The sequence below is a fragment of the Erinaceus europaeus genome, chromosome 10 (genome assembly GCF_950295315.1).
Source record: "Erinaceus europaeus chromosome 10, mEriEur2.1, whole genome shotgun sequence".
NCBI classification, from domain to species: domain Eukaryota; kingdom Metazoa; phylum Chordata; class Mammalia; order Eulipotyphla; family Erinaceidae; genus Erinaceus; species Erinaceus europaeus.
In genome coordinates this window covers 96,166,757-96,181,606 of record NC_080171.1, presented here as the reverse complement: position 1 = coordinate 96,181,606, position 14,850 = coordinate 96,166,757, and the positions used below count along the sequence as shown (strand labels likewise).

At 41.9% G+C, this 14,850-nt stretch overlaps 1 long non-coding RNA gene across 1 annotated transcript in view; it reads right to left on the bottom strand.

Annotated features, from left to right (window-relative positions):
* Positions 1–483: 483 nt before the first annotated feature.
* Positions 484–14,850, bottom strand: part of LOC132540770 (uncharacterized) — a 77,443-nt gene continuing 63,076 nt past the window's right edge. The window contains exon 3 of the long non-coding RNA XR_009551914.1: positions 484–726. This is a non-coding gene — a long non-coding RNA (uncharacterized LOC132540770). The remainder of the gene's footprint in view (positions 727–14,850) is intronic.

Below are 14,850 nucleotides of genomic sequence, written 5' to 3'. Positions count from 1 at the left end.
AATAGGACAGGAGAGGGAGAAAGAGAGAGAAGCTCCCCCAACCCCTGAGGTGGGGACTGGGGGTTCAAACCTGGGTACTTTCACATGGTAACTTGTGTTCTTTACTAGGTGCACCATTGCCATCCTGACTTTTCCCCCCTTCAGATAGAATGACATAGTTGCAGGTGGTTGTGGCATTCCATGATCATACAGTGGTTACTACTTTGCATTGTGGCTGTAGCAGACAAAATGACAGATAGAGAGGCCCCACAGCACCAAAGTGCCTCAGTGCAGTGGCCAGGCTCACACCTGGGTCATGCCTGTGTTAAAATGAACACACTATCCAAATAAGCTATCTTGCCAGCCTGTGACAAATGGTTTTATTTATTTATTTATTTAAGAAAGGAGACATTAACAAAACTGTAGGATAGGAGGGGTACAATTCCACACAATTCCCACCACCCAGTCTCCATATCCCATCCCCTCCCCTAATAGCTTTCCCATTCTCTATCCCTCTGAAAGTATGGACCCAGGGTCATTGTGGGTTGCAGAAGGTGGAAGGTCTGGCTTCTGTAATTGCTTTCCTGCTGAACACGGGCGTTGACTGGTTGGTCCATACTCCCAGTCTGCCTCTCTCTTTCCCTAGTAAGGTGGGTCTCTGGGGAATCGGAGCTCCAGGACACATTGGTGGGGTCATCAGTCCAGGGAAGTCTGGTCGGCATCCTGCTGGCCTCTGGAACCTGGTGGCTGAAAAGAGAGTTAACATACAAAGCCAAACAAATTGTTGAACAATTATGGACCTAAAGGCTGGAATAATGCAGATGAAGTGTTGGGGGTTACTCACTGCAGACTCTTGTGTACTTCTGCTTTCAGGTATATATTTTGCCCTGGTTTATGGATACCTGTGAACATATGCTCTATCTCAGGGGACCTGGTCTATATCTAGGTTTTGGGACTTTCTTAGGAAGTGAACCACCTGGAATGGGATTAGAGAATACTATGAAAGGAAAGTCTCACCCGAGTAATGAAGCTGAAGCGTTGTCATTCCACACCTGAAGTCTCTGGACACAGTCTGAAGTGAAGCATGCTGAGGTGGCACTCATTGTGTTGATTAGGTTGGGATTGGTGGATGTAATATTATTTGATATGAATTGAGAGAAGCATGCAGGAAAGTGGGCCCCACCCCAAGGTTCCAGGACTGGGGGAAATATAGGCTCTATAGTAGAAATGTGAGGTTCCTGCTGTCTTAGGGTTCAAGAAGACAATGGATAGTTATTGTTATCATCACATTATTTGGTAATTGGGTTAACTAATTTTGGTATTTGGTAATTGGGTTGAAAAGTCCCTTTGTTAGGGTTTGCTGTATAATACCCAGCATCTTGTATATAGCTGTGCCACCAGTTGCTTCTATTCTCCCTGCTCTAGGCTTTTGAGAGAGTCCACATATCAAAGACTCAGTCTATGTATTAAAAAGACTCAATCTGTGTTTTAAAAAGTTTGAGACATACAATCAATTTTCCCCTCTCGTATTAATTAGTGATTTATATGACTACAAATTAATAGGAGTGTACATAAACACCGTTTCCACCACCAAAAGACTGTGTCCCATTCCACCCCCACCCCCCCACCCCCCCCAGCCAACCCGGGAAGCTGAATGTCCACCCTCCCCTCACCACAGGGTTTTTACTTTGGGACAAATGGTTTTTTTTATGGATGCAGGGAACCTTGCACAATGTGATTTCACCACTAGGAGTCACTTTTATTTTTATCCAGGTAGAGAGACAGAGAGAAGGGAGACAACACAATGTGGAAGCTTCCCTTTTTTTGCCATAATACCTCTCATGGAGAATGCCAAGACTTGAAAGTGGGTCTCAAAACTGACAACTCAGGCAGCCTACCTGGTGAGCTGTCTCTGTCCCCAGGACAAGTAAATTTCTTTTTTTTTCTTTTTTTTTTTTAATTTTTTCCTTTTTATTTATTTAATTAATTAATTATTTATTTTGTTGCCCTTATTTTGTTGTTGTAGTTATTATTGATGTCATTGTTGTTGGATAGGACAGAGAGAAATGGAGAGAGGAGGGGAAGACAGAGAGGGGGAGAGAAAGACAGACACCTGCAGAGCTGCTTCACCACCTGTGAAGTGACTCCCCTGCAGGTGGGGAGCCGGGGTCTCGAACCGGGATCCTTCCGCTGGTCCTTGTGCTTAGTGCCACCTGCGCTTAACCCGCTGCGCTACCACCCGACTCCCGACAAGTAAATTTCTAATGAAACTTTCCTGCCTAAATGAGCCCTGTTAAGAGTTCAGTGGGGTAGGGGGTGGGGGTTCACATCCACAGAATGAGTAAGTCCAACAAAGAGAAGATTTTCTCAGTTAACCAGGGGAAGGTGTGTGCGTAGGACACCTTGCCAACTTAGCCTGGCACATGTATACTTGGAGGCAGTGGTGCTATGGGACCAACTTGGATTTGAACCCCAACCTTTCACTTGCTGACTCTGTGACCTTGGATCTTGCTAGCAACTGCCCTGTTATTCTGGAAGCCTAAGAAGTCAGGGAAGGTTTCCCAGCTTTTGCACCAGGTAAGTGGGGCAAAAATCCCCCCACCTTTACAGACCCCCACAGCCCCTCTCTTCTCCAGCTCTGTCTCCTTGGGGGGTCTAATGTGCACCAGCACTCTTCATTCAGAACCTGGAAGGTCAGAGCAGCTGAAAGGGGTGGGAGGCCTGAACTTTGTTTCCAAGGAAGATAGAAGCCAAGTCCCCCCTCCTCAGCCTCCATCAGTAGGCTCAGGTTTCTGAGAGCTGGGTTCCCAGAAGAGGCATTAAGGATGGAAGAATGCAGACCTGGGTGTGACTTGAGGGGGGGAGTGGAGAAGTAGTATGGGGGAGAGCCTTACCACCACCCCACCATCTGCAGCCCAGCCCAGCCCCCAGCTGGAGGGGAAGAGAAAGGGAGGGAAAAGGAAATCCATTTAGTGGAGTTCTCAAGAAGGCTAAGAATTCTTGTGTGGGGAGGGGTGAAGTATCAGGGGGCTTGCACTCCTTGCAGAAAGATTGACTATTTGGGGATTTGAGATAACTGCGGAATGGGGAAGGACTCTGGTGGTGGTAAGAGAGGAATCTTGCTGAGTAACTTCTGATTCCTTCCTTCCTCCCTCCCTCCCTCCCTCCCTCCCTCTCTTCCTTTCTTTCTTTGTTTCTTTCTTTCCTTTCATATTCTACTTCAGTGAGAGGTAGATAAATACCAGAGTACTGCTCAGCTTTAGCTTATGGTGGTGCCAGGGATTGAACTTGGGACCTTGGTGGAGCCTCTGGCATGAAAGTCTTTAGCATAACCATTATGCTACTCTTTAAGCATCCTTTCATGCCTCTTTACCAACACATCTCAGCTATAACCTGCCAGATCCCTGCCCAGGACAGTGGCAGACTGATGAGTCCAGACTCACTCCTGTAGGCCCCATGCTGGGAGGGCCACAAAGGGTGGACCTCCCCCCTCTGTTCTTTGCCCTGAGTCGTCCTCCTTCTTCTCAAACCTCCAAGTCAAGCCCTGCCTTTGGCTGCCCTCTGTATAAACTCCAGATAAGGATACTGGGAAACAATTCTACAAAAGATGGTGGGACTTTCCAGAACCAACCAAAAAGAGAAGAAAAAAATAATTCCCCTCAGAGTTCCATTAGAGTTGACCTTAGTTGGTCCTCTGTCCTTGACTCAAGGGAGACCCCACGGCAACTTGGTAGAACCACACTTTTATATTGAATCATGAGACCAGTGTTCAAATTCTGAGTCTGGTGCCTAACCTGGTCTGTAACCTAGGTGAGCTGCTGGTATTGTCTGTATAGTAAGGTCTCCTTGGGAAAGTTGAATGGAATAGTAAGTACTAAGTACCTGGCACAGGGTTGAATTTCCCTCCACAGACGGGGATCAAGTCAAAGTCCAAAGCATCTTTGTCTCTCCAGAGAGAGCCCCTCCTCTGAAAGACTGGGTAATCCTGCACACTTGAGTAATACACACATTCCCCAGGCAAGAGCAGAACTCTTCTGTTCTTCCAGAATCTTCTCTACCTTTTGAGCTCTGTGGGTGGGGGAAGCCACAGTTCCTCATCCTTTCTGCCCAAGGTCCCCTCTGCACAAGCCCACACACTGGCCCTGGGCCTCACTTAGATGCCAGTACTGCTCGAGAGAAAGCCCCTGTACTCTGAAAACCACAGAACTTAAGTACTGACACTTCCACTGCCATGTGGTTTGGACTGATTTTTCAAAAGTTGACTGAGCAATAGTCAGATGATTGCAGATGATTCACTTCAGGGCACTTATAGGCATATTATTATTATTATTATTTGCCTCCATGGTTATTGCTGGGGCTTGGTGCCTGCCTGCACTATGAATCCACTGCTCCTGGAGGCTATTTTTCCCCTTTTGCTGCCCTTGTTTATCATTGTTGTTGCTGCTGTCATTGTTGTTGGATAGGGCAGAGAAAAATCAAGAGAGGAGGGGAAGACAGAGAGGGGGAGAGAAAGATAGACACATGCAGACCTGCTTCACCGCTTGTGAAGTGACCCCCCACCTACAGATAGGGAGTCGGGGGCTTGAACTGGGATCTTTGCACTGGTCCTTGCACTTCTCGCAATGTGCTTTCAACCCACTGAGCTACTGCCTGGCCCCCAGGCTATTACTTCTTCTTCTAATTATTACCGTTGTTTTATTTTTATTTTGCTACCAGGGTTTATCCTTCGGCTATTCAACGTGTCTGCACAGCAACACCATTCCGAGCGAACCACTCTTCTTTTCTATTTTCTTTTCTTTTATCTTCCTTCCTTCCTTCTTTCTCTCCCTTTTTTTTTTTTTTAATAGAGGCTGTTAAGCAGTGTTGGGAATTGAACCTAGGGCCATATACATGCATAATATATACACTGATGCGGAGTCACTTTCCTAGCCCTGACTTGTGTTTTGAAATGCTGTCAAACATATCTGTTTCTTAATATTGCTTAATGTGGTGCCAGGAAATGAACCCATGACCTCACAAATATGTGATACCACTGCTGAGTGGTCTGTCTGTCTGGCCCAGTTGTTTTCATTATTAAAAAAAATAGATTTATGATAGAGGGAAGAGAGAGAACTAGAACACTACTCTGTCACATGTGATCCTGGGGTTCAAACTTAAAAATGTACATATATATAGATATAGATAAAAAGATAGTTATAGAAATAATGGACACTCCATATCTATGACCTTGGGAGAATCACTGCAGTTTCTAGTGGAGGGAATGGTGACACAAAACTCTGGTGATGGGAATAGTGTGGAATTATACCCCATGTTATTTTGTAATTTTGTAAATGACTAATAAAAATAAAATAAAGGCCACAGGGATTAGTGGATCTGTAGTGCCAGCATTGAGCTCCGGCAATAACCCCAGTGGGGGTGGGGGGTGGGGGGAGCTCAGATGTGTTGCAATGACTAGAGCTCTGGACTTACAAGCACATCTGAGCTTCCCCCACACACACACCGTGCTTATTGCTGGAGCTCAATGCTGGCACTACAAGTCCACTAATCCCTGTGGCCTTTATTTTATTTTTATTAGTCACTTACAAAATTACAAAATAACGTGGGGTACAATTCCACATCATTCCCATCACCAGAGTTTGGTGTCACTATTCCCTCCACTGGAAACTGCAGTGATTCTCCCAAGGTCATAGATATAAAGTGTCTATTATTTCTATAACTAAATTTTTATCTATATTTATATACATGTACATTTTTATTAGTGATTTAATAATGATGAACAAGATTGTAAGATAACAGGGGTACAATTCCACATAGTGCCCAACATCAGAGTTCTGTGTCCCATTCCCTCTATTGGAAGATTCCCTAATTCTTTATCCCTTCCTGGAAATATGAACTAAAATTCTTTTTGGGGTGCAGAAGGGAGGAGTTCTGGCTTCTGTATTTGCTTCTCCATTTAACATGGACGTTGGCAGGTTGATCCACATTCCCAGCCTGTTTCTATCTTTCTGTAGTGGAGTAGGGTTCTGAAGAGGTGTGGTTCTGGGACACATTAGTGAGATTGTCTGTCTAGGGAGGTCATGATGGCATCATGGTAGCATCTGCAACTTGGTGGCTGAAAGGCAGTATGATATAATGCAAACTGTTCAATAAACAGGCACTCAGAGACCTCTATCTATATATATTTCCCCATTTTTTCCTATGATCCTGCCTTCTCTTCAATCCCAAGTCATAGTTCCACCAGTTATTACTTCTAAATGTCTTTCCTTTTTTCCTCTTCTCTCTGAGTCCTGATGGAATTAGGTTTCAGAGCTCTCTAGTCATCTTCCCTTAACATTTCTCCCCTTCTGAGAGTATGGACCAAAATTCCTTTTGGGCAGTAGCACAGCGGGTTAAGTGCACATGGCACCAAGCGCAAGGACCCTTGTAAGGATCCTGGTTGGAGCCCCCAGCTCCCCACCTAAAGGGGGGTCACTTCACAAGCAGTGAAGCAGGTCTGCAGGTATCTATCTTTCTCTCCTCCTCTCTCAATTTCTCTCTGTCCTATCCAACAACAATGATAGCAATAACAACAACAATAACAACAACGATAAACAACAAAGGCAACGAAAGGGGAAAAATAGCCTCCAGGAGCAGTGGATTCGTAGTGCAGGTACCGAGTCCCAGCAATAACCCTGGAGGTTGGGAGTCGGGCAATAGTGCAGCAGGTTAAGTGCACAAGTTGTGAAGTGCAAGGACTGGCGTAAGGATCCTGGTTCGATCCCCTGGCTCCCCACATGCAGGGAAGTCACTTCACAGGCGGTGAGGCAGGTCTGTAGGTGTCTATCTTTCTCTCTCACTCTCTGTTTTCCCCTCCTCTCTCCATTTCTCTCTGTTCTATCTAACAACGATGACATCAACAACAATAACTACAATAATAATAATAATAAAACAGGACAATGAAAAAAGGGGAAATAAATAAAAATAAATATTGAAAAAATAACCCTGGAGGCAAAAAAAAAGAAATAGGAAGTGAAAGAATTAAATACACATCTATGTGGTAAGCGTGTTTGTGTGCATACATGTATTTAAACACACATAGACATTATTTTTCTCTGAGGCATTTGAATATCAGGTTTGTTGAGATGTACTTTATATGTGATAAATGTACCCTGAGCATAGAATTTAAATCTTGAAAACTCAATAGTCTTGTACCCACTCCATGAGCAAAGTCCAGAACATTTCCACTACTCTGTAAATGCCTTTGTACTCCCTTCTAGTCAGTCCTCTCCCAGGCTCCCAGTTCCTGCAACCACCATCTGGTTTCAGCTCATATTGTGGGTTGTGTACAGTGTTATATAAATGGAGCCATGTAGTGTGAGCCTTTTATGTCTGACATTAAATAGCACAATGCCTTTGAAATGTTATCCATGCTGTCCTGTGTTTCAGTGGTTCTGTGTTTAATTGCTGAAACAATTTAATTGCTATTTGTTGTCAGTATTTAAAAATTTAGTCATTCTGTAGGTGTGTAGTGCTGTGACACTGTGACTTTAATTTGCATTTACCTAATGAATGATGATACTGAGCACTTCACGCTGAGCATTTCATGCACTTAGTTGCCACCCATATGTCTTCTTTGGAGAATTGTCTCTTCAAAGCTGTTGCCCATTTTATTATTGGGCTGTTTGTCTTATTATTAAATTATAACTTCTTGTTCAATTCTGGATACCAGCTCTTATTATGTATTTTCTTCTATCTTTTGTTTTGTTTTTTCTATTCTCATTTTCTTAACAGTGACTTTCATAAGGCTGATGTTTTTAATTTGGAAAAATATCCATCGTTTTTTATCTTTTATACTTTATGCTTTTTGCATTCTGTCTAAGAAACATTCATCTATCAATATCACAAAGCTTTTTTTCCTATGCTACATTCTAGAAGTTTTATAATACTCTGTCTTACAAGTCCATGGTTGATTTTAGATTAATTGTTGTATATCATGAGAAGTATCATTAGATTCCTTATTTTTTTATATGGATGTTTGATTGTTTTAGTGCCATTTGTTGAAAAGACTCTTCCTTTTTATTTTTTATTTCCCATTAAATCACTTTGGTTCCTTTGTTTACAAAAAAATCAGTTGATAATATGTATGTGGGCCTGTTTCTGGCCTCTCTAGTCTGCTGCATTAAACCATAGATCTAAATGGATGCTCACATTGGCTCACGTTGCCTTTCTTCGTGTAGCTTTTGTGAGGCGCAAGTTGACACACAACATTAGTTTCAGGTGTATTGTGGCTTCTAATAAATTTTGAAATAAGGTGGAGTGGGTCTTCCAACTTCATTGTTCTTTCTGTTTTGTTATTTATTCATGGGGAGGGGCAAAAAACCCAGAGCACTGCTCTGGTGTATGTGATGCCAAGGTTTGAACTTGGAACCTATTGTTTACAAGTCCGGTGCTTTAGCCACTGCATAACTCCTGGGCTGCTTCATTTTTTAAAGAAGTGTTTTTTAAAAAGGCTCACTTTTATGCATACTTCTCCCAATTAATACCAACTGGTACTGTGCCTGCTGATCTCATCCCAATCAATGCAACCAGTACCACCTGTTTCACTTCAGACTATATCCAGAGATGTCAGGCGTGGAATGTGAACCCATCAGCTTCATCACTCTGGTGAGACCTTTCCTAGCTCACAGGAGTCCTTAAATTCATTTTGGGTGGCACACTTGTTAACAAACCTCAAAACCTAGATATAGATCAGGGTCCATGAGATGGGCCATAAGTACATATATCCAGAAGCTGGGAGAGAAATATAGACCTTAAAGCAAAAGTACACAGTAGTTTGCAGTGAGTCAATAAATGTAGCAAGCAAGCAGAAAGACATAAAAAGACATCATAAAGTACCTAATGAAGTAGTTTCTACTTAGACCTAGATAGATACCCTCCTCACCTACCTTCTATTGCATGTCCCTCAACTACTCCGAAGCTAAACTTGTCAAACAAAGTAAGGACTACAAAAGCTGAATAAGGGCAAGACACTGGCACACTTTAATGATAACTCTTTAGTCACTCCCAGGCCACCACAACACCTTGGGCCCTAGTCAGGGAGCCCTGGGATTCCCATACAGATGTGATGGACCTAGACCTCTAACAGATCCCTCTCACCACTGTCACTGGTCATCTCCATTAAGATTTCTCTGGGTAGGCATTTTTGGTTTTAAGTGTACAAATACAATTTCATTTTTACATTTTTAAAATTTATTTTTATTGTTGTTTTTTAATTTGACAATATAGGGAGAAGTTGAGAGGGTAGGAGAGATAGGGAGAGAGAAAGACAGCACTGTTTTATTTCTCCTGAAGCTTCCACCTGCAAGTAAGGAGCGTGAGCTTGAACCTGGGTCCTTGGGCATGGTAATATGTGTGCTCAACCAGGTATGCCACCACCCTACCCCTGATTTCATTCGATTTATATGCTATTGTAAATGGTGTTGCTCTTTTAATTTTATTTCTTCACTAGTATATAGGAATACTAGTGGTTTTTGCACATTGTCCCTTTATCCTGAACCCCAGCAAAACTGACTCATTACCTCCATGAACTCTTTAGTCACTTTTTGAGAGCTTTTCTACATAGAGAGTTATGTAGAAATGAACAAGTATGAATAAACTGTTTTCTTCTTTTTTTAAAAGATTTTATTTATTTATGAGAAAGACAGGAAGAGAGAGAAAGAACCAGATATCACTCTGGCACATGTGCTTCTGGGGATCGAACTCGGAACCACTAAACTGTTTTATTCTTGTTGTTTGTCACTTATTTATATTTTAGAAGATTTATTTATAAGAGGTAAAAATGAACCAGAGTATTTCTCTGGCACACATGATACTAGGAAATGGACTAGGGACCTCATGCTTCAGAGTCCAACACTTTACTCACTGTGCCACCTCCCAGGCCACAAATTACACAATGCTTTTTTTTTTTTTAACCAGATCATGTTTTTTTAATTATTTTGGTGGTACCAGGGATTGAACCTGGGACCTCAGAGCCTCAGATGTGAAAGTCTTTTTGCATAACCTCTATGCTATCTCTCCAGCACTGCCACTTGTTAACTTGTTTGGCTGAACTGATACTTGGTGGTGGAGAAACCTGCATGGATTCTGATCTACTGTGTTAGCTGTAGGTCTTTTGTTTATGAGATTGTGAAAGTTCCCTTCTACCCTTGCTTGGTAGAAAATATCTTTTTTTTTTTTTTCATCATAAGTGGATTTCAATTTTTGTCAAATGTTTTTCTGCATCTATTAAGATGATCATATGGTGTTTCTTTCTGTTGATATAGTGAATTACATTGATTTTTTAAAATGTTGCTCCAACCTTGCATTCCTGAGATAAAACCCATGTGGTCCTGACATCTTGTCCTTTTTTATACAATATTTTCTAATCTTTTGAAAGAATTTTTGTATTTATCTTCCAAACTCATAGAACTTGTTGGGAGATGTGTTCTTTCTCTTTTTAAATTTTATGTAGAATCCACATTAGGTTTTTTTCTTACATGGATTTAACTTGGAATGTTTACCAGTTAAGCCATCTGGGCCTAGAAAGTTTTTCACTGGAAAGTTTTGTAGCTACGAATTTATATTTCTCACTATGTATGGGGTTATTCAGGCTATCTCTTTCTTCTGGAATGAACTTTGACAGCCTGTGTCTTTTAAAGAATTTATACATTTCCCCTAAATTGTCAGTTTTATGGATTATCTTTTTTAAAATTTTGTTTAATATTTATTTATTTATTCCCTTTTGTTGCCCTTGTTGTTTTATTGATGTAGTTATTATTGTTGTTGTTGTTGGATAGGATGGAGAGAAATGGAGAGAGGAGGGGAGGATGGGGGTGGTAGAGAAAGATAGACACATGCAGACCTGCTTCACCGCCTGTGACGAGACGCCCCTGTAAGTGGGGAGCCGGGGGCTTGAACTGGGGTCCTTGTACTTTGCACCATGTGCACTTAACCTGCTGCGCTACTGCCTGACTCCCTATGGATTACTTTTTTAACACTCCTAGGATTCATAAGGATGTCCCCTCTTTCTTTTTTATATAAGTAAGTGTGTCTCCCCCCCATCAATCTGGCTAGAGAATTGCAATCTTTGTTGATATTTTCAAAAAACCCATTTTATGATTTAATTTATTTTATCTACTGGTTTTTCCCCCCTGTTTTGATTAGTCAGTTTCTATTTTTGTCTATTTGCTTTGGTTGTAATATGCTCTGCTTTGTCTATTTTTTTTGAACTATAAATTTATTAGCTTAGATTGTTGATTTTGAAACTGTTTTCTTTGTGAATACAGCCACTTGATGTTAGAACTTTCCATTTATTATTAGATAGAGATAGAGAGAAACTGAGAGGAAAGGGGGAGATAGAAAGGAGGAGGGAAAAGAGGAGGAAGAGGAGGAGGAGGAGGAGGAGGAGAGAAATCTGTAGCACTGTTTCACTGCTCATGAAGCTTTCCACTTGCTGGTGAGGACTTGAACCCAGATCCTTGTGCATTATAACATAACTTCCAGATGGAGAGATTGAAATGAGAGGGAGAAAGTGGTTGATATTAACAATGCTCACCAACATTTCAGTTCTGTCTTGAGCACACATCTACACTTGACTTCCTCTTTGAAATTGAACAGGGACATATGATTTGCTTTAGCCAATGAAACATGAGCAGAAGTGACACTTGTCATTTCAAATGGAATCTAAGAGCCAATACATACGTTTTCATGCTACCTTCCCTTCTGTATAATGGACCTTGGTCCTCCAGATGCACATAGCATCTTAAGATGGTGATATGACCATCAGCCTTGCTTCCTGAGAAATTGCAAGAATACAGCTTTTTCTAATCATCCCTTACTGTATATAGAGAATGAGAAACATCTTTGTTATTGAAAGTTATTAAGATTTGGGAATTATTTATTGTGACAGCATAACCTAGTATTTCCAGACTAACACAGGACATTAAGAAACTTTTAAAATTCATTTTTATTTTTACAAAGTTTTATTTATTTTTCATAAAAAGAAATTGAGAAGGAAGGAGAAACAGAAAGAGGGGAGGGAGAGACACTGATAGCATAGCTTCACCACTTGTGAAACCTCCTTCTTTCAAGTGGGAATAAGGGTTTGAACTCAGGTCCTTGTACACTATCATATGCAACATTTACTGGGTACACCACCACCTGGCATCAAAACAAAAAACATTTATTTATAAGAGAGAAGAAAAGAAAGGGGATAAGAGAACTTTAGCATGTGCAGTGCCAGGGATAGAACGCTGGACCTCATGCTTGAAAATCCAACACTTTATCCGCTGTGCCGCTTCCCAGGTTGCATAACAGGGAAATTTGCATTTGTAAGTTTCTGGTTTTGTTTTCTCTTGCCATGTGATACATCATAGGTTTATTTATATGCACACTGTCCCTCTTCCCTGTAGAAAATGAGCTCCTGTAGATAAGAAAATTTATTATTGGGGCTTGGGTGGTGGCACACCTGGTTGAGCACACATGTTATAATGCACAAGGACCCGGGTTTGAGCCCCCAATTCCCACCCGCAGGGAGAAAGCTTTGCAAGTGGTAAAGCAGGGCTGCAGGTGTCTCTCTGTCTCTCTTCCTCTCTATCTCCCCCTTCCCTCTAAATTTCTGACTCTCTACCCAATAAATAAAGATAATAATAAAACATTTTTTTAAAGAACAAAATTTATTATTTTATAACCTTAAGGCCTAGAATCATATCTTACACCAAGAAATCACCCAGTACCTGCTTACTGAACAAGCATGTGAAAGGTTGCTTGCACTGACCATCTTACCCAGGGAGGACTAGGACCTGTCCTCCAAGTTTAGCATGTGGTGGAGTTGGTAAACATATAAGCAGTTCTTTACAGAAAGGTTCAGGTACATGGTCCCACACTTTGTTTCTCTCTGTGTGTGTTTGTATCTGTCTGTTGGTGGTAGTGAAGGGGGGTTGCTATTTCCTGCCCCAGTGATGGTCTGGCAAAAGAACATCCTGAGAGACTTACACAGCAAGGAAGCACCTCTCCCGGGCACTCAAACTCCCCTCTTCTCCCACACTGAGGAGCTGCCTAGAAGACTGCTTTCTCTGACACGTGCAGGGAAACAGGCCCATGCTGCCAGGGCTGTTTTGAGGCCTCCCCAGAAGACCTATGTCAGTCCTGAGCTGCAGAAATTCCCTGTCCACCTAGATACAGAGACACTCTGTCTCCACCAGCCCACGCAAAAGCCTGAACTCATGTAATTAAACATAATGACACATGGTGGGAGCATCTAGTATCTCATGGTCTAATGATACATCCACCTCAGACCCCATCGTAGAAGCAAGCAAGGCTTTAATTAGGCCTGGCATCAGCAGGTGGCAAAGCCCAGGGGTGAAGAAGCAAAGAGAGGATCCTGGCCTTGGTGTTTGCCAACCTGTTGCCAAGTCTAGTTTAATTCCCTTTTGATGATGAGACATTGGACCAGCCAAATCATGTTGCCAGGTCTTGAACTTCCTATCTGCAAAAGGGGGTTGTGGATTTACACCACACAGAGTTGTTAGGACAGTGAGTCCTCTTCTCTAGATGGGCTGCTAATGGGATTCAGGCCCTGCCTCAGTAGAGATATATAGAGATATAAATTGGGAAACAATTTTGGAGTTCAGGGGGGTCACCAAACCTTAAAGAAAGGTTGGGTTTGCCACAGTTTGCTCCTCAAGGACTCACTGAAGAGGCCAGGAAGGTAACTCAGCTGGTACAGTATTCCCTATACACATAATGCTCTGGGTTCATTCTCCTGACACTGTGTATGACAGAGCAGTGTTCTGGTCTCTCTATTAAATAAAGCTTAAAAAGAAAAAACGAAACAAACAAAAGAAAGAAAGAAACCCTCAGGAGTCGGGTGGTAGCGCAGCAGGTTAAGTGCACGTGGCATAAAGTGCAGGGACCAGCATAAGGATCCTGGTTCAAGCCCCCGGCTCCCCACCTGCAGGGGAGTCGCTTCACAGGCAGTGAAGCTGTCTTCCCCTCCTCTCTCCATTTCCCTCTGTTCTATCCAACAATGATGACATCAGTAACAACAATAACTACAACAATAAAACAAGGGCAACAAAAGGGAATAAATAAATAAATAAATATTTTTTTAAAAGAAGAAGAAAGAAAGAAACCCTTGAAGGCTTGCTGAAGAGCCACAGCTTCATATTGCCAAACTGACTGATAATCCAAAATCTTGTTAAGGCCATCCTTTCTTTTTGTTTCTTTCTTGTACATTTTAAGCGGCAGGCTTAAAAATCATTTGCATAACCATTATGCTGTCTCCTCAGCCTGCCTTTCTGTTCTTTTTTTCTTTATTTGGGGCTTCTCCCTCTAGGCTGACTATTTCAGGTAGAGAGAGAGAGAGAGAGAGAGAGATTGAGGCAGAGACAGAGAGATCACAGCAACAAATCTTTATTCAATGCAGTGGGACCCTGGCTCAAACCTGGGCTGCACATACGACAAAGCTGAGTGCTGTCTGAGTGCTATTTTGTAGGCCTTATAACTCTAATTTCTTGACTTAGAGTTTTAAATACAATCTATAATCTTCCTATTTTTGAAGGTAAAGATTTCCTTTCCATACAATTCACCTTCTTTTTTCTCCTGACATTATCTTCCTTATGCAATATCATGACTCTTTGGTTAGGTAAATATTCTGGATTTAGTGTATAACAACATAAATGGTGTTTTCAGTCATATTGAGGAGTACTGTGATTACATTAATTTTCTTTTAAAAATATTTGTTTTATTTATTCCATGTGAGTTAGAGGGAGTTTCACATGAGGGAAAGAAAGAGAAGCTAGAGCACTCACTACTCTGGCACGCGGTAACGTCAGGAATGGAAGTGCGTGACTC